The sequence below is a fragment of the Otolemur garnettii genome, unplaced genomic scaffold (assembly GCF_000181295.1).
Source record: "Otolemur garnettii isolate 467f Iridium unplaced genomic scaffold, OtoGar3 scaffold00119, whole genome shotgun sequence".
NCBI lineage: Eukaryota > Metazoa > Chordata > Mammalia > Primates > Galagidae > Otolemur > Otolemur garnettii.
Window position 1 is genome coordinate 4,157,611 of NW_003852514.1, and position 25,091 is coordinate 4,182,701.

Here is a 25,091-nt window from a genome sequence, read left to right on the forward strand (position 1 = left end):
TTGTACACTTAATGTATTGATGAATCGCTCGCCTTTGTGCATCTCAACAGAGAGATGCTTAGTTTTTATTACAGATGTAGCATTGCCCGTTCAGCTCTGTTCTCCAAATTGGATTATGAACATAATTCTTAGCAATGCTGCTTTAATTTATCGCCACAAACTACATAAAAAGCATTTCATTAGACGAGCCGGAGTCATAGCCTATGTCTGATGCACTGCACATGGCAAGCCAGCGTGATTTATGTCCTGGTGAGCGGTCTGCCACAGGCAGGCGTTTCAATGCTATGCCGATTATTTAGATGTATTCAGAATCTCGCCCTTTCTTGCCGATGGATACTAAGCTTTCTCCAAGAGCTCTATGTATGTGTCAAGATATTCTTTTTCTCAGAGAGATGCCAAAACCAGATCTATCCTGTTCCCCCAAGGTTAAAGAAATGAGGGAGATGTCCTTTGCTTTTCTCTCCCTCTGACTCCCAGAAAATAATTCATCTACATCCACACAGTGACAGCTCTTGGCATGAACAAGGGTGTCCCAAGAAGAGCCAGGAGGCATCCGTGCAATTGTTCATGATTGTATCATGATGTATTTAGCATATTTGCCAGTGTTTAGATTTAAACACTAGTCTGGCCCAAACTAAGACAAACTGAAATAAAACTTGTAAATATTCCGTTGTTTTTATAATACTTTACTTAATAAAACTTGCAAAATGTCAATATAGTCCTGTAAATATTATCAGAGGTTTCAAAAAAAGTTACATATCAGCATTTTTTCACTTAGGTTTCTCTGATTTTTTTCTTTGACTCTGAGGTAATTTGTGTATAAAATCTATTCTAAATCACATAAGCAGAGCCTTTTTTTTTTTCCGCTTTTGGTTGTGTTACAAATTTTTTTTTCTTTTCTATTTGCCACTTAAACAGCAGGTGCTCCTCCTGCTGACATTTATTTCAGCACACACTCAAGTATGACTGGGCTGCAAGCAAGTAGAACAGGAAGAACGGGGTTACCCATGGGTGGAAGCAATTCCAGCGCAAATAATATTTCTGGAGTTTTTACTTTTTCTCTCTTTTGCTTTCTTTCTTTAAAGTTTTCCCTTAAGAAAACTGTTTTGAGGTCAGCAATGATTTCACTATGTACAAACATCTACATATGTAACTCTCAGAGTGAGTTGTCTCATTTAGTTTATGATATTTTCAAGTGAAGTAGACATTATTCCCATTTTACAGAAGCCAAAAGAAGAGATATAAGTGCTAATATATTAAATAGGCCTATTATGCAGAGGCAACCTAGAACAGAGTCCAAACTTGCTGCCTTGGATCGTATGTTCTTCCTGTTGGAGATGGTCCTGAGCCACGATTCACATTGGTGGGGCATGGGGAATAAGGCAGGATAGACCAAGTACCAAACACTGAAATAGACTGAGATATAAATCAACTGAACAAAACCAAGAGCCCAAAGGTAGATGCATATGTATATGGCCAATTGATTTTTAATAAAGGCACCAAGATAATTAAATTGGAGAAATGATAGTTTTTCTACAAATGACATGGGAACAACTATATATCGATATTTTTCAAAAAGAATCACAATCCTAATCTTATGCCATCTATAAAATTTAACTGAAAATAAACCTGTAAGAACTAATACATAGACCTTCTAGAAGAAAATACAGAAGAAAATCATCACACAGAGATGACCAAATATTTCTTAGATAGGACACAAAAGACACAAACCATGAAATAATGGTAAAGCAGATTTCATGAAAATTTAAAAGTTCTGCTCCTCAAAAATACTGTTAAGAAATGAAATGTAGGTTACAAAATATTTTTTTAAAGTCTTAACAACTAAGTAAGATAAACAGCCTAGTAAAAAATGAGAAAAATATTTAAACAGATGCTAACAGCAGAAAACATTCGAATAACCAATAAGCACATGATGACATGCTCACTATCTGTATTCACAATGAGATATTGTCCTTGGAATGGCTAAATAAAATTGACTAACAGTACCAAGTGTTGGAGAAGGTGTGGAGCAACTGGAACTCTCATACATTGTCTGAATACAATATGGTATAACCAACTGGAAAACAGTTTAACAGTTTCTTGTAAAATTAAGTGTATACTTTCTGTATAACCAATAATTCCATACCTTGTTATTGATAAAAGAGAAATCAAAGCATTGGTCTATACATAGACTTATACATGAATGTTCATACCAGTTTTATTCATAGTAGTAAAAAAAAAAATGGGAACCATGTAATGTCCACCAACATATAAACAGAAAAGCAGTGACACATCCACATGATGGAATATGAGCTAAAAATAAAAAGGAATGGATTATGGATACACACAACAGCAAGGAAGAATCTCAAAAATGTGCCGAGTGACAAGGCACTAGATACGAAGGACTACATACTTTCTGATTCCATTTATGTGAAATTCTAAAACAAAAACAACCTACAGTGGCAGAAAGAAGACCAGCAGTTGTCTGGGACTGGGAGTTAGGGTGACTGGAAAGGGGCACAGCAGAGTTTGGGGGGGTGATTTAAATGTGCTATATCTTGATTGTGATTATGGCTCTATTTGCTTATAATTTTGTCGAAACTCATTGAAAACTACTCATAAAAAACTTGGGTTAATTTTTGGTTTTGTTGTTTATTTTTATGAACAGGCTATGGAATAAACATTTCCTGTGCATTGGCCTCCAGTCCCCAGCGGAGAATACAGGGACTTCCTGCAGCCTGCTGGGGTTGGGAGGATGGCCTACTGCACACAGCTAAGGAGTGAGACCAGCGTCACCATCACCTCACAGGAGCCAGTGGGGAAATTATGTCATGTAGAGACTGGATGGATTGTCCTCCACTCTATTTTCAGCTCTGGGCCTCACAGACACAGGGAGAATCAAAGTTTTGCTGAGAGGAAGTTATATTAAATGATCTTACTGATTTTATTGCTTCTATTCCCTGATTTATAGTCTCCAAGCCAACCTGGGGTGGTCCACCTTTCCACCTGCAGACTTGGTCTGCCTACAGATGTCACGACGTCTGTAGAAAAGTCTGTTCTCATCAGAGACTCTGGTCTCTCCTGAAGAAGTTGGGTGGAGGGATTCCAGTCCTCTGCCAGCCTCACTCCCAAACCTCCCCTGAGAGCCTGGGAGGTTCGGGGTTCACCCGCACCAGCTCCTTGCATCAGGAGGGCGCCCAACTCCAAATCCGGACAAGACTCTGCCTTTCTGTGCAGGGACCTGACTAGACAGAAACTGCTGTGACCACATGAATGAGTGTGTGTCCTTAGTGGATGAAGCCAGAATTAGGAGTTCAGGGCTGTTTTCTTGTCACTGTTCCTTCTTTCCCCACACCCTTCCCTTTCCCATATGCTGTGATCACCCTCAAGGGGACAAACTCCTCTTCCCATCCACAAAAACATAAGACTGATTTCATGCCAAGGAAAAGCTCTAAAGCTGTAGCAGAGGTTTACCTCTCCAGCTATTTCAGAGGGGATATGGGAGGGTGACAGAGCAGCACAGCTGCTGCTGGAAAGAGTGCAACAGTGACCCAGCTGTCCCCTGCCACCGTCACCTTCTGGAGTCACTGTCAAATATCACAGGGATGGGGGTGAGCTTCGCTGTGCCCACATGCCCCCAGCTGCTAGGTCTAATAGCCGCCTTCCTGGGGTTCTTACTTCTTCTTTCAGTCCCCACAAAGTACTCCTCAATACAAGAGAACTGGACCATCAGGTTTGTAGGTGGCTGAGAACTCCAGCATCACTCTCAGGTTCATTTCTGGGCAACACTGTAGAAAGAACCCAGGGGCCCCCAGGCCATGAAGACCCCCTTCCTGGCTCGTCCTTCCCATCTCCAGGCCTTCTTTCTCCCTTCTTAGAGAGAGACTCCTCCATACTACAAATTACAGATGCCTGATACTCTCTTCCCTGTCTAAGCTAAGCCCAAGTGGCCTTTTTTAAATTACCTTCAGATAGTTTCCTCACTAAAAGATAATTTTGCCTTTTCCCTAAGAAGACAAGTTCAAAGTACTATCAGACTTCTGTGATTCTTCTTCCATATCCTGCCCTTCACATACATATGTGTTCATGTATGGGGGTGTATGTGAGTTTACATGTGTGTGCATGTGTACATGTGTATGTATTTTTACATGTGTTTATATGTGTCCATTATGTGTGTTTGTGTCTGTTATACAAGTGAAGATCTGGCAATTAAATTTGTGAACTTGCCACCATGCCCTTCTGTTGGCAGCACTGTACCAACAGCTCCATAAGGTTTCATAATCTTGGTCTATCAGTGTCTCACAGCTGTGTTCATGTCAATGAGTGGCGTGGACTCATGAGTTGCTGAGTGGTGTTCATTATTGTTGCGGGTTTTTGTGTGCTGTCATGAGAATGTCAGGGCTTAAATTAGAGTAATGAACAAACATTACATTTCTTGTTACACTTGGCAAGAGTGGACATGAAATCAGGGGCATGTTAGTCCAAGTTTATGGGGATAATTCCATGAAGAAAACAACAGAATACAAATGGATTTAACATTTTTCTAAAGGGAGAGAAAGAGTCACTGATGAAGAGAGGTCAGGGTGGCAAATAACAAATGGAACTGATGAAAACATTGCAAGAAATCGACAAATCATGCATCAAATTTTGGCTGACCATGAGAAGCAGAGCAGACTGAGGAAACACCAAGGGAAGACACAGTTGGAAAATCTCAGTATGAGAAAGGTATGTGCCACAATGGGCATTTTCCTCACAGCAATGCACCAGCTCACATACTGGCTATGAGGGAGTTTTTAGCCAGTAAACAAGTAGCTACAGGAACACCCTACTCTCCTGATTAGGCCCCCAGTGGCTTTTCTTTACCAAAAAATGAAGGAAACATTGCAAGGAAGACATTTTGATGACATTCAGGACATCGAGGGTAATTTAATGACAACTCTTGATGGCCATTCCAGAAAAAGAGTTCCCAAATTGCTTTGAAGGGTGGACTAGGTGCACTGGAGGTGACCACAGTGCTATTCAGCAACGAGGTATGTAGCAGTTTTTCCAGAATGAGTTCATGAACTTAATTGTCAGACCTGTATCTGTATGTGCCTGGAGTGTGTGTGTGTTTATTATAGCCATAGCCATATGGGGAGAGTAAGGAAAATAAGTCTAATTTTTAAAATGTATTTAACCTTTTCAGTAGCAAAAAAAAAAAAAATGCCTTATTTCTGTGTGCACGAATAATTTTCACACTGGCATAGACCTGTTCATTTGCTGATTGCTGCACTTTTTCCGTACACTTGTTCCTACTTGCTCTGCTCCCTGAAGAAAATGTTTCCCGGTAAAGGTTTCCTTCCAAATTGCCATGTTCAATCGGGGACCTAAGATCGCCTGTGAATCTTTGAAGGTAGCTCAAAATACGGTTCTCAGAGATGCAGAAAATCGGATGACTCCTTCCAGCTTGCCTCCCGTCGCGTGCTCCAGGGAAGGCTGGATCCGCCCGGCCCGCGGGGCCACCCCTGGCAGAGCCCGGCCTGACCCTGATGGCCAGGCGCTGCCCTTCACTCTGCTGCGCTCAGGAAGCTGCCTCAGTCTTTGTTCCCTCCAGAAGCCAATTAACCCTTTGGGCAGGACATAAATTTTCTGACCTAGCTGCGGTTTTTTATTTCCTAGTCTCCCCTTGAGCACCAGACAGAGGAAGCATGAAGGCTTAGCATTAGTGTGGAAAATATGACTTAAACGCAACATTGACTAATTCCAGACAGCAGCACGTTACCTCCATGTAAAGCAAGCTGTAACGGGAAACCTGATTTTCATTACAAGAGAGGAGTCTGTGCAGCTAAAAAAGACTGACTGGAAAGGAAACAGTAATGCCACAGGCTCAAAAACCAAACGCTCCATAGTAGAGGAGAAACATGAATCCGAGGGGGAACCGAGCCCGGCAGGGATGTGTTGGGCTCCTCCGCGGTGCTGAAACCTCACCACGTTTATCATCTCCCGTCTCTCGGCGCTTCCCCTTGGAGCGCGGGCTCTCTGCCCTGTTTGCTCATCGTGCACACCTGGAAGGCTGGTGTGCTTCGTCCTCCGTCCTCACTCGACTCACTTTTTAGTCTCTTCTCCTTTCCCCAGCTCTGTCCTCAAGACACCGTGGTGCCCCTGCCGTCCCTAGCAAAGTACTTTCCCGGTGCCTGGCACTGCACCTGTGAGGCAGGAGGCATCAAAGATTTGGGGGGCGCCGGGATGAATGGTTTTCCTTTCCATCCGATTCGTGAGAGAGCTGCTCTCCTGCCTCCACCACTCTAGCTCAGCTCTCAGCCTGGTAAACATTTCTGCCCAGAGATATTCATCAGTCAGTAACACCTTCATGTGTTACCAGGACCAAGGATGATCCCAGGACCCACGCCTTTGCTCAGAAAACTGAACTGTGATTGTGCAACAGCAAAAGCCTGCTTACTGAGAGATCACCAAGTCCCTGGAAAGAAAATGTATCAGGATCATTCCTGTTTACTGCTATTCCCAATGGATGGTCCTGTTCTACCCTAGAGCACATTTCTCCTTAAGATGTAAAATATTAGTGAATACAAACTCTTTGACAGAATTTTGAGGTAAAAACTGTATAATCGCAGTCCACTGGAAGGCTGGGCTGCTGTCTGTAAATGGTGAGCTGAGTGGTTTTATTTTAGTTTTGTGTAAGATCCACAGTGGTTTGGAGATAATCTGCCGCTTCTCATCCTCCCAACTCCCTGCAGTGAACAGAACTCACAGTTAGGTTTGCAAACTTCCTCACATCAACACTAGCAGATGTGGACCGAGTAGGAGGATGGCCCGGGATGGCACTCAAAGTTTCTGAGCCAATCTGGCCGCAGGCCCATCTTAGTTCATGTACCCCCACATGTCTAGGTATAACCTAAGAGTCACAACCTGGAGCTTAGACCCTGGGTGTGATTGCCAGGAACCAAGGAATCTGGGCCAACTGCCTTTAGCTGGCTCTAGGCTTTGCACACATTTCTCCTTGACAGAGAACAGTCTTCCAAGTCTTGTCTCAAAGATGACTAGTCCTATCATCCTCGAGTTTCCCGTGGAACCTCTGGACCGGAAGCCACATCATGACCTGCCCCAGTGCCCAGTGAATTCCTTTGTACAGCACGCATCTCATTTGTAACAATTTGCTCAGCACCTATGTCCCCCACAAGACCATAAGCAGATCCAGCTCAGTGCCAGACTTTGGTAAGATGCTTGCAAATATCTAATGAATTAACTCACTTAACCATGCCTGGGGTGAACAATGGCTACATCCTTCCAGGCTTCAGCTGAAGCACAGTCATTGTATGGAACTTGAATAGAAAAAACACAACTTGAAGAGGTAGCCAGAGAGGATGGGAAAACCACATTGTAAATATACCCAAGGAACAGGATAAAATACTGGTACAAACAGGCTCTGAAGGCAGGTCATTATGGTTCAAGGCCCAGCCCTGCCTCTTAGCACTTACACGACTTGAGAAAAATCATGTCAACTCTTTATGCCACATTTTCTTTATTTGTAAAGTGAGAATAAGACTATTACAAAATGAAAAGGGTCATCATAAAAATTATGTGAAGTGGTACAGGCATACAGAGGGAAATTAAGAAGCTATGTTGCCATCACCCTCAAATCAGGGTTACTTCCTTAATGAAAGACATTGTTCTTACAGTGTGTCCCACAATGAGATCCCTGTCCTCACCACACGGGGCCATTGCCCAGCTTCTCCCCCTATAATTTAATGGCTGAGATCAAACCAGTTCCTAGGGGTGCTGTGTTGCTAAGTGACGCAAGGTGCTATATAGGTTAGACATGGGTTTGGTCATACATTACACACATGCTTTTCCCCCAGTTCAAGTCTGGGAAAATTTGCCAAAACAGTCTTGCCATGCATAAGAAGGGACAAAAGCAAGCCAGTGATGGCTAAACTCAAATGAGTGCTTGCCTCACTGGTTTGCCTTGCCAGGCTCCTTCACCGTGGGAGACACCTGTGACCACTGTGGAGCCAGAGTGGTGAAGTTCTAGGAATGGCAGCGTTCAGGCTTACTACCAGGACCCCGTCTTAATTCCACAGGCAGCATTATTATATTCCCAGGGATAATTAAAGACCCTGGGGCTCTGCCTCTGTCAGATGAATTGAAAAGAAAGTTCTAAGGCAGAATGAGCTGTCGTGAACCTAAGCAGCCATTGGCTCTTGGCACTGGAGCTGGAAACAGAAGTTGGCTCTAAGTCAAAGCCATAAAAAGGGCTATGTGTGGAGTGTGTGTAGCTGAGCAGCTGCTGACATCACAGAGTTCTACATAAAATCTTCAGGTCAGTTTCAGACATTACAACTAAGAAATCTCTTTATAGCATTCCCTGGCAATTTCAGTCAGGTTTCCTTAGGGGAATAGAAGATGCCAGGTTGAAACAGCTCAATGTCCAAGCCTGCAAGCCCGCATATCCTTCGTTCCATACTTCACCTAAATAAAGAGATGTGAGTGTGGCAGCACAAAGAGGGCAAGCAGGATGGACACACCCCCAGCGACCTTTAGTTATAAAGAGAAGACTGAAAAGTTGGAAAGGAAACAAGGGAGTTAGTTGAAGGAGATGGTAAGTGTCCTGGTAGGAACCTAATGAATTATTTGAACAAAGCATATGTTATTTTGAAATGCTAAAGGAAACACAGTAATTTTCCAGCTGATCTATCCTTGAACATTCTAAAATGATTCTGAAAACTCTTTTTCAACCAACCGTTCCATCTCTCCTACCATGCCTTTGACTAAAGCTGCTGTGTTAGCACTGCGTCTCCTTTCTGCTTCCCCGGCCAGAGGAGTTTATGAGTAGTAAAAATGACTGAAGGGCTTGTAGCAGAGAGGAGTGGAGGGGAACAAAGGGAGGACGAGGAGGAATCAAGGCCCTAGATAATCTTCATATTGTATGATCGAGTTCCAAAAATTTGACTTCATCTGTGGTAAGGCATTTTTTATAACATAAGTCTTCCAATCAAAGAATGTTAGATCTGGAAGAGACCTTTAGAAAGAGTCTCAGAATCCTATCTCTTTAAGGGTATAGATAAAGCCACATTTATCCTGAAAGGACTGATAAGAATGTTTCAGAAAATAAATTTTGGTTGGATAGTGATTCATACACCTGACAAGATGCTCAGTATGTTTGCAACAAGGGTGGAAAGGCAATGGGTTCCGGAAAAGACGGAGTCATTTTTTAAGGAAACTCTGAAAGGCAACACAAGAATAAGAGTAGGAAAAAAAAAAAAGACTAAGACTAGAAAACATTCAGAGTTGTTTGTCTTCTCTAGAAGAGAGCTGGCTTTATCAAAAGCCTACCACATGAAGGGTCTTTTCCTAGGTTTATCTCAAGGCACTTTTGATCACATACGAGAGGTGCCTGACAAGACTGAACGGGCACTGCAGGGCATCAGGAAAGACTTTCTAGAATTAGCAGGGCCTGCATTGGCTCTTGAATGAGAAGCAGTGGTCAGCTGAATGGCAGGGAGAAGGAGAGGTGCTCCTGAGGCCGGCACAGCAGCATGACTTGGGACACCAAAGCCAGAGGGAGAATGGCCTGGTGAAGGGCTTGCAGGAGCTTCAAGATAGAGAAAGTGAAAGGCAAGGAACAAGCGGGAGTGATATCACAAGTGGTGGTGTAAGTCGTGCAAAGAGGTGTCATCTTCATCTTGAAGGACATGGGGAACCACTGAAATAGTTAAAGGGGGAAAGATGAGAAGAGAAATGGTCATTTTTGTCTCCTGAAAAATTACTCCTTCTCTAATTTGAAAGAATACAAGATTGGAGGCAGGGAGATCAGTTTCCAGGATATAAATGATGAGAGAAGAGAAGGATTTACTTTCCCTTTTTAAATCTGCCTAGAACATTTCCAATGTGTGGGTGATGGTTAATTCCTGTGATAGTAAGAAAGAGGTTTAAAACATTGAATATTAAATAAAGAGTATACAGACAGAATCAGGGAAAGATTACCAAGGTTGTAGAAGAAAAGGAATAAGAATTTCTGAAAGAGATTTAGAGAATATAGGATCAAGTGGGGTCTAAGGGGAACCATAATTGCTTCCTGTCACGACCACGACTGCCAAGAGGAGCCACAGGATAACGGAGTGATGATTCATAAGCAAAGAACCACAGGACAGTGCTTTGAAGGGTCAATTTTTCTTTATCCTAGCCAACTTTTATCTAAAGGACTAATTTAGAGCTAGCAATCTGAGCAAATGTGAGGCCGTCTTAGCAGTTAGGAAATGTACTAGAAAAGTAGAGGTAGATTTAATGCTCCAGGACTCATATTGAGCAATCCAAAAAAAAATCCAATTGTGATTAAATTATTTATTTATTCACCATTCTCTCTGGCACAGAATAGGAAACTGGCTTTAGAGTGGGTAAGTGGCCTGGGGTCCTCTATACAGTGAGCGGGTTTCAAGCCCACACTGGGCTCATTCCAAAGCCACTGCACTACAGTGCCTCTGTTAAATAAAAACTTGTGATAATTTATAGCCTTTGGTAAAGTATTATAAAAGTATTGATAAGAGGACTCCATGTACAGTTGTTTAAAATGTCGAAGGACCAGGTTTGTTGTGTTGTCTTATTAGACAGATGGTTCTGATGTGTGTTTCCTGGCTGGTTCCAAAGTGAGAGAGAAACTAGATCCACAGTAACAATGAAAATAGCATTTCTCTATTTCTAGCTCCCACCCTCTGCTATGGAGGCCATTCAGTCATGTACTTTCAGTTTTAATTGTAGTATCATCTTCTTACTGGGCAAAAACTTGCACAAGTGACAGACACTATCCAAGACTTGGAAGTATTCCTCCCTTCGGACATTGATAACCTTGCCCTTGGACCAGCTTAAGGTCATAGGCATTCCTAGGAATCTGACGTTCTTGGTGTTTAACTTTTTCAATGTCTATAGAAACCATAGAAGACCCTCCTCACAGACCCACTGGAGTGCCTGAACATTTCAAATTATAGGGCTTGATCATCTGACCTCTGTGGGATAGGTCAACACACACCTATAGGCGATGATCAAGGCAGAAAAATGCTACATGTGTTCAGCTGTTTTTAATAGACTTACTTATAACCCATAAGTAAATCCAGCTTTGAGAATGTAATCAATTATAATAGATTATAATAGACCTTTGTCCTTGGAAGTAGATTGGATTATCATAAAATAGCAACTGTACTGTTTCTGTAAGGCTCACATTCACTCAAAAGTGGGATTCTAGAGAAGATGAGGAATTGGTCTGGCTGCTTGAAGGTGCGTACAGCCATTTAAGTCCATTTCCTTGACAGACACCATTTATTTAGCTGTTTAGTTTGTTTTAAAGTTAATCTCTTTGCTATTTATCATACCTCCAGCATCATTCTACTTTGAATGTGTGGTAGCAAGGAAGAACACAGCCTGATGACTTTAATCAGACCTGAATGACTATTCATTTCACACCAGCTGTTGGCATATGTTGAGTTTTCCAGTATTACCTTCTCCTGGGAGTCCTTCATTAATGAGGGTAAAGAAACGTCCTAAACTTTTATTTTTCCAATTTCACATTTCAATAGGCAACTGCTAAACACTAAAGTATTATGTTTGGAGTTGGCCTATGCAGAGTGTAGACTTTTCCCAATAAAGTTCAACTTTAATTTTGCTTCTGTCCTAACCCACAGAAGAAAACTTAAGCCAAAGAAGAAAAAAAAATTGGAGACTGCCACATATCTATGTAACTATGGGTCAGCTATGAAATCACTCAAAAGGCAGTAAAACTCAGTAATTTAGCACATAGGTTAGTGAAAACACACATGTTTTGCATAAGACCTGTACACAGATGAAAAACCTATTTTCTAGACATCCGTTCAGGGGGTTATTTCTAAAAGCCTCCTGTTTGCTTCATCCACTATGGGGCCTATTTTTATTTGTAGTTTTTGTGACAACAAAAACTGTTGCTATAGTTGGTAGCAACTATAAAGCCCAGGCAGAAGTCTTAAGAATGATCCTTTGCTACTCGATTTATGTTAGCAATCAGTGAAAGGGTGAAAGTGGATAAAGCAGTGAAATATGTGACTGCAAAAATTAGGAAACTCTTCTCGAAGGAAAGTAGTGGGTGATGTATGTGCATTCTAACCCTTCCTGTGTTAGATGCACCCCAGAAGTTATATATCTCTGCTGTCACCAGCCACATGGAGGTAGATAAGGGACAAGATTCCAGTCCCTTTCAGCATTCTGAAAGAAAATCATTTGTATCATTTTCATGTACAAATATCTGCTTCCGTGTCAGAAGTTCTGTACAGAAAGAAAAAAAAAAAAAACCCACGTGGAAGGGACAAAAGAACAGGGCAGACAGGTTCCAAGTTGATAAGGTTGTCACTTTTTTTTCTTCGGTTTTTTTTGGGGGGGGGGGCCAGGGCCGGGTTTGAAACCGCCCCCTCCAGTATATGGGGCTGGCGCCTTATTCTTTGAGCCACAGGTACCACCCAAGGTTGTCACCTTTTTAAGATTGACCTTAGCCATTCAGGAAGCTGAGGTAACAACGTGAAACAAATGAATTCTCGTGGAGAATACCTGAGTTGAGTGCTTTCAGCATCCTGGGTTTGCCTGGACTTTCGCAAAAGAGAAATGCAGCACTGACGCTGGTGGAGAAGCTGCAGCTGAGCTTCCCGTGCCACGACGCAACCACAGCACGGTGGGGCCACACCTGGCAGCTGGTGGCCAAGGCAGCAAGGCAGCTCTAAAGAAATGGAAGAAATGGCTGATACATCCAAACCTCTGGGCAAGATGCTACCAGCATCTCTTCTGCTTAATTTATTACAAAAAAGCAAAAGAAAAAGAAATCATACTAATTAACCAATGTAATCAATTATAATTTGATTATAATTGCCACCTAAGAAAGCTTTCTTGCTTTTTACTTTTTTGTGTTTTCTAAATTTTCTGTGGTCACTTTCTTTCTCTTAATCCTTATATATTTAATTTTTAGGTCAAATGCATTAATCTTTAATTTTTAAACCATGCCCTGTTTTCATGTGGCAAGTTTCTGTTAAGCCCAAATTGTAAATATTGTGTTCTGAAGAATTTACTCTGAGTCAGAAGAGAGATGAGTGAAACCGAGTTTATGGGCTGAAGCTTCAGGGACCTCTAAATAAATAAACATAATCATTTCATTGAAGATAATGAAACACCATCTGGCAAGGATCAGTTCCCGAAAAGGAGAAGCTGGGAGCCAAGTCCGTAAAGCAGGAGAGAGAGAGACTCTCCTTCTGGTCAGGACAAATGTGGTGCTGAGGTTCAGTGTGGGAGTGCTGCTTGCCTGAAATTCTGCCTTGGCTTCCACAGTTAGACAAGCTGTGCCTTTGCTCTGCTCCCTAATATGGGGAGTCACTTTGAAGTTCTCTCGAGGTAATGTGGGGCTCTGCTGGTCAGACGACCTTCAGAAATCAAATGCTTCATCACTGCCTCCCAAGAAAGCTGAAGTCTTTAGAAGTAGCAGGAAAAACTATGGAAGTGCTATGACAGCTTACTCAGAGGTAAAGGGGTTTATCATACACCTGCTGTGCTCCAGGCACGGTGCTGGCAGCTCTAAAGTCATGTGCACTTGGAAGGACTTTTGGCTCCTCACATCGTGTATTGGAGTAAGTTAAAAGAAATCTCCAGCTGAAACCTGGAGGGAACTCCAAAGTTAAACTAAGCAATAATTGATAAGAATCGGGGACCCATTTCTGACTGCCACTATCCCTGCCTCGGGCAGTGCTGCCCTGCACAGAGTAAGAACTGGATAGTCCCCATGGTGGATCCAAAAGGAATCAGTCACCGCCAGACTTTGCAGGATTCTCAAACCTACAGACCCAGTTGCCAGCCCTCGTTCCTTTACTTTCCATTTATGTGGCCATCTACGTGACTGTATTAGCCAAGGTTTCCCAGAGAACAGACCAAAAGGATATCTACCTACCTACCTACCTAACATCAATCTTTCTGAAGATACTTATAAGCAATTGGCTCATGTGATTAGGGAGGTTAAAAAGTCCCTAGATGTGCAACTGGCAAGCTAGAAACCCAGGAGAGCCGATGGTTCCTGTCCAAGTCCAAAGGCCTGAGAAGCAGAAGAGCTGGTGCTAGGAGAAGACCGATGTCCCAGTGGAGACACTCGGGCAGAGAGCAACAGTTCTCCCTTCTTCAGCTTTTTTGCTCTATTTGTGCCATCAACAGACTGGGTGAGGCTCACCTACACTGGAAGGGCAATCTGCTTCTCTCAGGCCACCAATTCAAATGTTAATCTCATGCAAAACCATAGACGCACCCAGTATAGTGTGTAACCCAGGCATCTGTGGCCCAGACAGGTTGACACATTTTTATCTGTCTTTGGGTGAGTTGTTTAATCTCAGAGCGCTTCCAGTACAACCCTTGTAAAAATGGGACTAATTTCTTTCAGGGATAATAGGTTCAAACATAGGCAAAATGCTAGGCAGAGGATTGATCCAGTGGGAAGGGCTCAATATAGCAAGAACCAACCGTATCTATGACAGTTACCCTACCTCGCAGACGTCAAGCTCTGTAACACCAGTGCTTTACACAGCTTTTCTCATTAGTCCTCGTATCAATCTAATGAAGTGTATTTACCCCCTCTTTACAGCTGGATACACTGAGGCTTGGGGAGTCATACCTTGTCCCATGGTCACACAGATAGTAGGCCATAAAGCTAATATTTGAACCAGATGTTCTGACCTCAAGCAAGTTCTTAGCTCTCATATTATACAGGGTTTCCTAAAGTTGTCAGCTATACAAATTACAGAAAAGTTTATTAGCCCACCATCATTATTTATTTTAATTTCTAGCATTACAATAGCATTATTCTCTACTATTTTTAGTATAAATACAAAATATTTCAGCTATGTTATGGGTTAGGTAGGTTTTACAAGTTAGCCTAGAAACTTAACTGCCATTTGTAATATTATATCTGAAAATGTGGTCTGAATTTTAAACAGCAAAAAGTGAATTGTGAATGGTGACTTATTTCCAAATTGGGGGCTGTTGCTGAAATTACCAATATTCAGTGATGGTGGTTCTTTAACGAGAGAAGGTTTCTGTTTCTTTAAACATTGTAGAAGGCAGTTATATGCAAAGCTATGCCAGTTTCTCTCACCGGGCAGCAGCCCACAGTATTGGAAAGGCTAGCCTCAGGACACACAAGCAAAGGTATTCCCTCAAGTACTCACCTAGGTCAGCTAACTCTAATTGTGGGCAAGCTCCCCAGCAGGAGAGAATAAACACGGATTGGCACGTGCTGTGCTTAGACATGCTGGGACTAGTCACTGCCAGCCCCACCCCCAGGCACCACAAGGTGCTCAGGCCCTCTCCTCCCCCAAGGGGCTCCCACTTGCCACGCCCACTTAGAGCAGCATCACAAGCACTTGGCTCTGAAAACGTAAGGGCCTCCATTTGTCTCCCAAGTTGGCAACTTACAAGCTGTGCAACTGTAAAATACACATAAATGTAACTCTTTGTAGGATTACTGATCAAATAAGGGTTTGTTTGTTTGTTTGTTTAAGACAGAGTACCTGTCGCCTTGAGTATAGCTCACAACACCCCCAAACTCTTGGACTCAAGCAATCTTCCTGCCTCAGCCTCTGGAGTAGCTAGGACTACAGGCATCCCCACAAGGCCAGGCTAGTTTTTCTGTTTTTAGTAGAGAAGGTCCCGCTCTTGCTCAGGCTGGTCTGGAACTTCTGAACTCAAGTCACTCACCCACCTTGGCCTTGTAGAGTCTATAAGGGCTTTTATATACAGTTTCTGGCAAACTAGCACACGTTCAGTACATAACCTTTCCTACTTCTCTTTTCTATAATGGTATTATTTCTGGGCAGGTTGAAGGTAGAGATAACAGTGAGTGTTATCCACAAGCCAAGTACAGACTAAGAAAAGCACTGGAGGAAGGAAGGGGGCTCATGCACTTGGCCATGAAAAGTCAAACCAAGCTCCGGCAAACGTGGGTTCCCATTAGTGGGCCTTTCTCGATTCAGGTTTCATTTGAAATTCCTGCCCCAAGGTTATGCTGATGGAAAACAGAAATACCTTTATCCCACCTGGATTTCAGACAGCTTTTCGTTGGTGGTGGCAGGCACTGGGATGAGCCAAGGAACCCAGGTCCAGGCGGGAGGCTGAGCAGTCCAGCAAGGTCACTGCCCCCTCTCTCTTCCTAGTCTGTGTTAACCACGAAGAAAGCCTATTCATGCTAACATTTATGCTAAACTCACTTTGTGAAAAATTAATTCAGATCTGTTAGGTAATGTCTTTGCTCCGAAGAGCAAACACTTCCAAATTATACCCCTATTTAAAAATGCAATTTAAAAACCACATGGTAATAACAAAACTGAAGGGCCCATAAATTAGGAAAGAGTCATACCCTCGTGCAAAATAAAACTCAGGTCTATAAGACACTTCAACCCAAGCAGAAATCCTGTTCACCCCTGGGTTTTACATATTCTCAGTTTGGCTATCAGCACAATTTGAGAAGTAGAAATAAAAGTAATAGAGACATTTTACTACTCAATTAGTCATCCTGCCTGCTGAAAACAAGGATTAGAAGCTGTTTTAATGAAATCAAAGTCAACAACAAAACCTTCTGTTGTTTTTTGTTCATTTGACACATTTAGGTCCTATTTCTATACTTTCTTTCTCCTTATGGACTATATCACATCCTCAGCAATAATTTTTAAAAATCGATGACATGAGATAATAAGAAATCTCCAGTCTACAATTTTATTTTCGTTTCTTTTAACCTGATTTGTCTTGGAAGCCTCTTATTTTTTTTTTTAATAACATGACTGTGCTAATATCATTAAAAAATTCTGAGATGAAGGTAATTAGTCTTAAAGAGTTTAAAGTACAAAAAGCCTTCTATTGAGCGATAGTGCAGCATTCAACTTGAAGTCTTTTGACTCCAAGATTTATTTTAATTTAATTTCCAGGGTATAGCAGCTATCAGGATATTTCTGATATATATAAATATTGAAAAAACAAGCCTCAGATCTATTTTTTTGGGCTGTTGTTTATGAGAAAATAATCTTAGCAAATCCAAAATTGACAGAGCATTATCTTGGTCTTACCAATACATTAGCTCATGATCGTTCCTAATTCGATGGAGGCATGATTTCTGTCTGTATAAAAAGACTTCAGAGCCTCTTGGTACAATGGCTAGCACCCAGCTCAGGAGATGAGCTAGGATTCCTTCTTCCACACAGGTGTTTGGCCCTGCAGTTTTTACAGATATTGATCGTGCCTCCATCAAGTTGATAATGATGATAGAGATACTTTGGTATATAGATATGATCACTCCAAATTGGTACTGTTGACTTCACATTTGGGGGTAATTAAGAGAACAGGTGGAAAATATCTCAGATCAATGACCTGGACAAGGGAAGTAAGTTTGTACCAGATGGGTCAGATTTGATGCTTGATGCGAAACTACTGAGGCCACAGTCTGTATCGAGGAAAGAGCCTCAGCTTGTCCCAGGAGCCTGGTGCCGTGGACTATACTGGGGGCTCTGGCTTCTCAGACATCCTGACTACACAGCTGTCTCAAACACCCATCTTCAAGGTGACCAGATTATGAGGTGGCCTGATGAAAATCTTCATCGGTGAAATTGCCTCATTGGGGAGCTTGAAAATGAGACTCAGTTATCCACCTATAGTCTAGCAGAAAATAAAATGATAAGGGGAAGGAACAGTCAAGAGCACCAAATAAATTCAAGTAATGGGTAAACTCAGGATGTTAGTACACAGAAACATTGAGGCCAACAACAAGAATAAAAAGCACCAATACATGGGGCTTATGAAACACCAGGCTCTGTTTCAAAGAACTTTGCATCTGTTGACTTTTAATCTTAGCAATAGGCCCATGTAGAAGGGTCATACCCAGGAGTTACTCAATGATAAGATTGGTGACTCAGAGTGTCATTATGGCAGAAACCGTAGACATAGACAAGGCAAAAGGTTAGTCTTGTCCTTTCAGCATCTGGCCTCCACAGGGACCGTCCAACTCTTATCTTTACATGTCCTGGCTCAAATATGTCGTCCCCTGAGATTCCAGCTTCCTTACTGTCATCTGTAACCCTAAACACTGGGGGTGCTGAAAAATGTATACACATTTTAGATCTTGTTGGAAGTAAAATTGATCATTCCCCAAAAGTGTACAAATTGCAGGTAAAACGGGTGTGTGTGGCATGTGTAGGTACACCTGACCCATAATGGTACTTTCAATTCAACTTTCAAAAATAATACATGGATAACATCTTTAAAATGTGCATACATGTTTTGGCACCCTCTGTAGAATCCCATCACTAGAGGTAGAATAAATGGGTTTCTGTTCACTGCAGTCCCAAAATTTGAACTGACACAAAGCTCATTCACAGCTGGGTTGAATGTAGTCAGAACAAAAAATACAGAAATAGAGACTCTTGCACTGAGGTTAGAAAGGTAGATGGACCCCCAACCCCACTTCCAGAAAAAGCATAAAAGAGCTTTCAATCTTAATCACCAGTAAGACTAAACGCATACAGTAGTGAACAAGGTATTCACATGAGTTATTTTTTTTCTTTTTTCCACAAAATCAACTACCTCTATTTGTTAGGAACAATGCGTAGTACTAAGCATTTCAGTAAATATCTGAAGAATGCTATTGAATGAAAGAGTGGGTGTATGCATGTGAGTACAAAACTGTAAACATCTGCACATAATACCAAGAGCACCATCAACATTTGTGTTATCTACCAAGACTGAAGAAATAACAAAGAGAAAACCAAAAAGCTCATGAACCAGGACCCTACTTTACGCAACAGTATGCTCCCTGAGGGCTCAAACCATCCATACTTTGTATCCCTTGCACTTAGCACAGTGCCTCATACAGAAAGGACTCGCAGTATTATTAACTGAACTGAATTGGATATGCTTAATCTTCCGTAGCCAATGGATACCATTAATTCTGATTAACTTAACTATTAGATTTTAATCATCTGATTTTAATTTTTTCTTCTTTTAATTTTTAAACTCCTGTTCCTGTTAAGGTCAAGCTTCTGAAATTGTTATTTTCATAATAGGGCTTTGTTTACACTACAAAAATTAAAATAAAATAAAGGAACCATTGGCAAAGACTGTGCGATGTTTCTATTTTTAACCTTTTAAAATTATATTTTTATATACATGGACAACTATAAAGAAATTTTAGTATCTGCCAGCCTGTTTTATCAAAATAACATTTATCTCTATTAACCATATTTTTACATTATTTTTAATGAAATTCAGAGGTATAGTATTAAATTAACCATAGTTCTTAGGTATTGACACAGTATGACCCTTGGCTCTTACATGGCCTTAATTAATTATTTATTAATTCACTTATTCATGCAATCATTTGTTGATTTTGAAAAATACTACATGTAAGGAGCATTCCTGAATCCACCATGCAACCCCAAACCAACACACTGACAATAACTAGGCTTCACCATCTCTCATATTCCTGCCTACCCCTTAGGCACCAGCTGTATCCTAATTTTTGTGTTTGTCAGTTTCTTTGTTTAAAAAAATATAGTTTTTTTTATATATGTATCACATATGCAATATAATACCATGCAATATATAGTATGTATATACCTAGCCAATATATTGTTTTCATTTCATATATTATTTTAATTGTTTTGACCTTCATTTAAAAGATATTATGTTATATGAAGTCTTCTAATGCTCAATATTATTTAAAAATTCTTCTGTATGTCATAGGTGGCTGCTGACTTATTCTCAGTTCTGTGTGATTTGGGGTTGTCATTTTTACAATCACAGGAACTAGTGGTGAACATCTCCTAGGCATCTTTTGGTCCACATGTGCAAGAGTTTGCCCTGGATCTACTTCTCATACTAGGGTTTCTGGGACATAGGCTATATGAATATCTGCCTTTCTGATAGACTGCCAAGACAGGTCCCAAAGTGATGGTCCCAGTTTTCACCCCCACCAGCAGGGTAAGATCTTGTTGATCCATTCACTCTTCAAAATATGGTTCATCATATTTTTAAATTTTTGCCTATAAAATAGGTGTGAAATGACATCTCATTCTGGTCTTAATGTTAATTTCCATGGTTGCTAATGAGGTGGAATATGTCATCATACATTTTTCCATCTGTGTTTTCCTTTCTATAGAGCACTGGCTGATACATCTTACTTATCTTTTTCTATTGGATTGTCTGTTGCTTCAAAATTGTTTTATATAAAATAAAAACTACAGATAAAGTTAAGGTCCTCTTGTAGCTCTGCTTTTCAGGTTGTCCTCTTCCCTCCTCCAAGGAAATCACCACCATTAATTTCTTGTTTATCTCTCTCAGGCATTTTTTGATTGATTTACTATATGTGTATGTTTTTTAAACTGTATACAAATAGCATTCTATTTCTTTGTAAACATGCTTTTTCTCTCTCAACATTATGAGATTTATTCACACGAATAGTAGTAGCTTTCATTTTGTCTCTTAACTGACATATAATATTTCATGAGTATAAATCCCTGTTTTATAGATGATGAAGTTTAGGTACCCAAAATCTAAAGACTTATTCCATTTCCCCCACTAAAGAACCCTGAGGAGTTAAAAGGAACACAGATTTGTCTGACATCTGGCTAGTATGATCTGTGTGACAGCCTAATCATATAATGCACACAAAAATGCCCAGGATGCTGAAGAAGGGCTGTTTGTGGATCAAACCACATGTGTGATTGCCAAGTTCTGCTTCCTTTGGGTGTCTTAGACCCAGCCAAGACCAGCATGCAGTGGCTTTGGGACTGCTTATTTCCCAAGAGGGTGCTAGAGGGCGTAGGCAGCACTGATACATGGTATACATAAATGAATTCTTTGGCCAAATAGGTTTGAAAACATTAAAGCATAACAAATTTCTCTGTTGTAGAATTTATGAACCCTCACTACATCATTGTTAATCTTCAAAAAGATCCAGAAGACACCACATCCTCAAATTTTTTGTTAATGGCAATCTTTTATTACCCCGCAGAAGTCACATAACTGGTATAACACAAAAACTCTGAGGATCATTGCTCAGTGGATTTCAAACAAATATGTAATTTGAAAACTTTTTCTTCCTGAATGATATGAAAGAACTGCTACCAAACACTGGCCTGGATGGCATAATATTGAAGAAAATACACAAAAAATGTACTAAAAAGTTAACATTAAAATACCCAGGTTAGAAACAGTAGGTCCTTTCCACCTGATTGGGCATGTTTGAGAAAATGAGGACCTTCTCCACCTTGCCCAGTCCTTGTCACCTCAGTACAGAAGGCCAGGCTGGAGACAGTCAGATTGCTACTCATCAAACGGCAAGAAGCTAGAATCAGTGGGTCAGAGCCCTCATGGCCTCATCTCTCTCCTCTGTGCTTTCATCAGCTTACAGGTACTGGCAAAATATAGACTCCCTTGGACATCCCAGCCAACCACCTCAACATTACTTCCCGAGAAGGTGCTCTGTACACGGAAAGAGATGGGAGCAAAGTGCCAGGACACATGCTATGCACCCACAGCAGACGTTTCTGGGAGTCTGAACTGATAATACACACATGAGTATCCATCCTGCCTGAGGACAATTGACTCCTTCAGCCTACAATTTCTGCTGGATAGGGAATAGTATAAATAATATTGTTTTAGCAAAAAAACCCACACTCTATGGTACCACTATGTTTCTCCATGTCAGAATTATTCCTGGGAATCCCTGGGAAGTTCCAGGCCAAAATTGCCATCCAGGGACTTCGGAAGACTTATACAAAACACAAAGGTCATTCAACCTGGAGGAGTGTCTCAGCTTAAATAGAGCCTCCTTCAGAGATAAGGGGCGATTAGCCATGTGGATGTATTGTGGAATGAGCAGAGGCTTTGTAAACAAACAAGGTGGAAATTCTGGCTCTACCTCTCATTAGCATACAGACTTTTGCAAGTTAGTTCATGTTCCTGAGACTCAGTTATTTTAGCTTAAAATAGTAAATAATATTTTGTGTGAGTCAGAGTTTGCCAGAAAGACAGAATGAACAGGATAGATATATAGATGATAGATAGATAGATAGATAGATAGATAGATTTATTAGGGAAGTTAACTCATATAATTACAGAGGCTAAGAATTTCCAGCACAGGGATGCTGGTCCAAAGGCAGGGCTCAGTCCCAAAGGCATCACAAATAGGGAAGTCAATGGAGGCAATGGTATAATCTCAAGTCCAAGGCCAAAGGCCTGAGAACACAGCAGCTGCTAGTGTAAGTCCTGGAGTCTAAAGGCCAGGGAGCCTGAAGCCGTTGTCCAAGGAGAGGAGGAGTGTGCTCCAGCCGCAGCAGGTAGCTCCACATATTTGCCTGTTCTCTGTTTTTGCTCTCTCTGGGTCCCCAGCATAGTGGATGGTGCACATGAGGGGCAGATCTTCCCCCAAGGTTCACTCCGACTCACATGCTAATCTCTTCTGGAAGCATCCTCACAGACACACCCCCAAATAATGTTTTCCCCGGTAGGCCTTAATCCAGTCAAGTCAACACCTAAAATTAACCACATATTCTTTCCTAGGGTTGTTGAGAATATTAAATGGGGTAACATTCAAGCATCTAGCACAGTACCCAGCACCGAGTTGGGGCTCAGCCTGTTCCACCTGGGTAAAAAGTGCAGAACCTCCTTATCATTCATTGGTTCTATTAGTTATAAAAAGAAAATTTAATTCTCCTTCAGGGCTTAAACTAAGTGAAAAAGAACTGAAGATCATATAGAGCATTAAAATTCTCAAACCAGCAGCCTGAATCTGAAGCAGCTCTGGAATCTTCTGGACTCATCTTGCCCCACATGAGAGATGCTGGTGGTGAGCAGAAGGCTGTGATGCACACAAAGGAAGGAAGAGGCCACGAGCCACAGACTACGGGAGGAGCAGACCTGCATAAAGGGAGGCAGGTCCTCTTAAAAGCATGAATTTTCTTGTACAGAGAACCCTTCATTTTTAAGCCATGGGTAGGTACTTACATCCTTTGATGGGCATCATTGAATTCCATGCCGGTTGGAGGTAGGCAGGCCTGCTGAAGACCTGATTGATGAGAAGGGTTTGCCTGAGTTGTAGAATTGTCAAGAAAGTCCTAAGACTGGGCCCTTTTAGCTCCTACCTTGCTACAAATGATGTTCCTGCTGGACAAGTCAGAGGGTGAGTCTAACTCATGTGAGTGAGTTTAGTCTTCCAGGATCTGGATGGCTGATTGGATAATTATAGTGCTCTGAGGGGCTGTGATGTACCTGTAATCATCTGAGAAAGGCACTGTTTGCATGAGACTGTTAGATTCCCATTGCTGCTATAACAAATTACCCTACTACACACTTAGTAGTTTGAAAAAACACAGACGTATTCTTCTATAGTTCTGGAGACTGGAAGTCCAAAATGAGTCTTATGGGGTTATAATAAAAGTGTCAGCAGGACCAGATCATTCCAACTCTGCTTCCATCTTTACATTGCCTCCTCCTTGTCTGTAGTCTAATCTCCTTCTGTCTTCCAATTACAAAGACACCCAGATAATTCAGAATAATCTCCCCAGTGCAAGAGCTTTAATTTAAACACATCTCAAAATTACTTTGCCATAGAAACCAACATTCACTTGTTGCAGGAATTAAGACCTAGATGTCTTTGGAGACCATTATTTAGTCTACTATAAGGATAAAGGATGAATTTCTGTGGCCAAGAAATTCTGTGCAGTATAGCATCTTAGTTGGCAGTATATCAAGGGACCCACTGATGGACTTCATGTGGCACTGAGAAGTAGATTGTTGAGTCCAGAGATGAACAGATCTCTGGTTAATGTTTTCTAAAACCAGAAAAAGAATTGCAGGAGTTGGTGGTCATAGCTTTAGATCAAGGGGTTGGATTTTCCATGTACTTGGATTTCTGTAATGAGCAGATAAGTTAAAGTAGTACAAATACACGATCAATGCTGCGAATGGATTGAGATTGTCTTGGTTATGGGAGGTCAGCTCCCCCAGAGAGTGCAGTATCATGCTTTGGAAATAGAGGCATAAATTATTTGGTAGTTCAGAACCCAGCATTGACCTGAGTATTTATTACTTCATTCAACAAATACTTAGAAATCAGAACTGGAAGGTGCCATGTCCATGTAAGGCTAGTAGATCTTCCATCGACATTGTAAGGAACTTGAATGTTGGTAGTGTTAAGGCACAGTCATAATCCTTGGGTACAAGCTTCTCCTTCAGGGATACAGTGTCTTTGGTTCTGAAGACCCAGTTCTCTGTGCTCTCTGCTGGTGAATGGGTCTCAGCTGGGAGCTACTGGGAGTAAACATTTGTCTGCTGTCTTCCCTGGATCATATCAACAGTTGTGATACAGTCTGAAGGATCCCAGCGTCTCTGTCCAGAGGGTTTCTTAGGGCTCTGAATATCTGGTATTCTGACTCATGTCATGAATTTCCTGCTCAGTTGCTTGGGATTTCAGGCTGGTGACAAATGTTGAATAACTTCAAGGACATGGCCCACCGTACTTAGCAGTAGCTAAACTACAAGGATCACAATATAGTGCATCATTTAAGATCATGCCTCTAAGCTATCGAGAAGGTCCAACAAGTTTTCTAATAAAACTGTGAGTTCTTTCTTTAACAGCCTCTGGGAGGGATCTGTTTCAGGAGGAAGAATGGGCAGACTGCCTTGGATAGTCGTGCAAGTTATGCGCCATCTAGCTCCTGGGGACACCTTAAAAGTGCCCTGCAGATGTGCAGTGCACAACCATATGTGGCACTTCTGAGAGAAAGCGCTCCAAAGCACCCTTCCTGGCCAAAACACAACATTATGAGCACCAGGATGTCAGAGGGCTTGGCTCCTGGATTTCCATCATCACACATAGTTCTCACCTGGAAGAGGAACCCATTTCTGGAGGTTGGTAAGGATCCCCCGTGTCAGGAGAATGAGCACAGGCAAGTGCTAAGTGATGTGACAAGTTCCAAAGAGCCAATGTGGGGATTCACATGGACTCATATGAATCCCTAAAGACATGTGCCAAAGTGAGAGCCACGAGCTCATAAATCTGAAAGCCA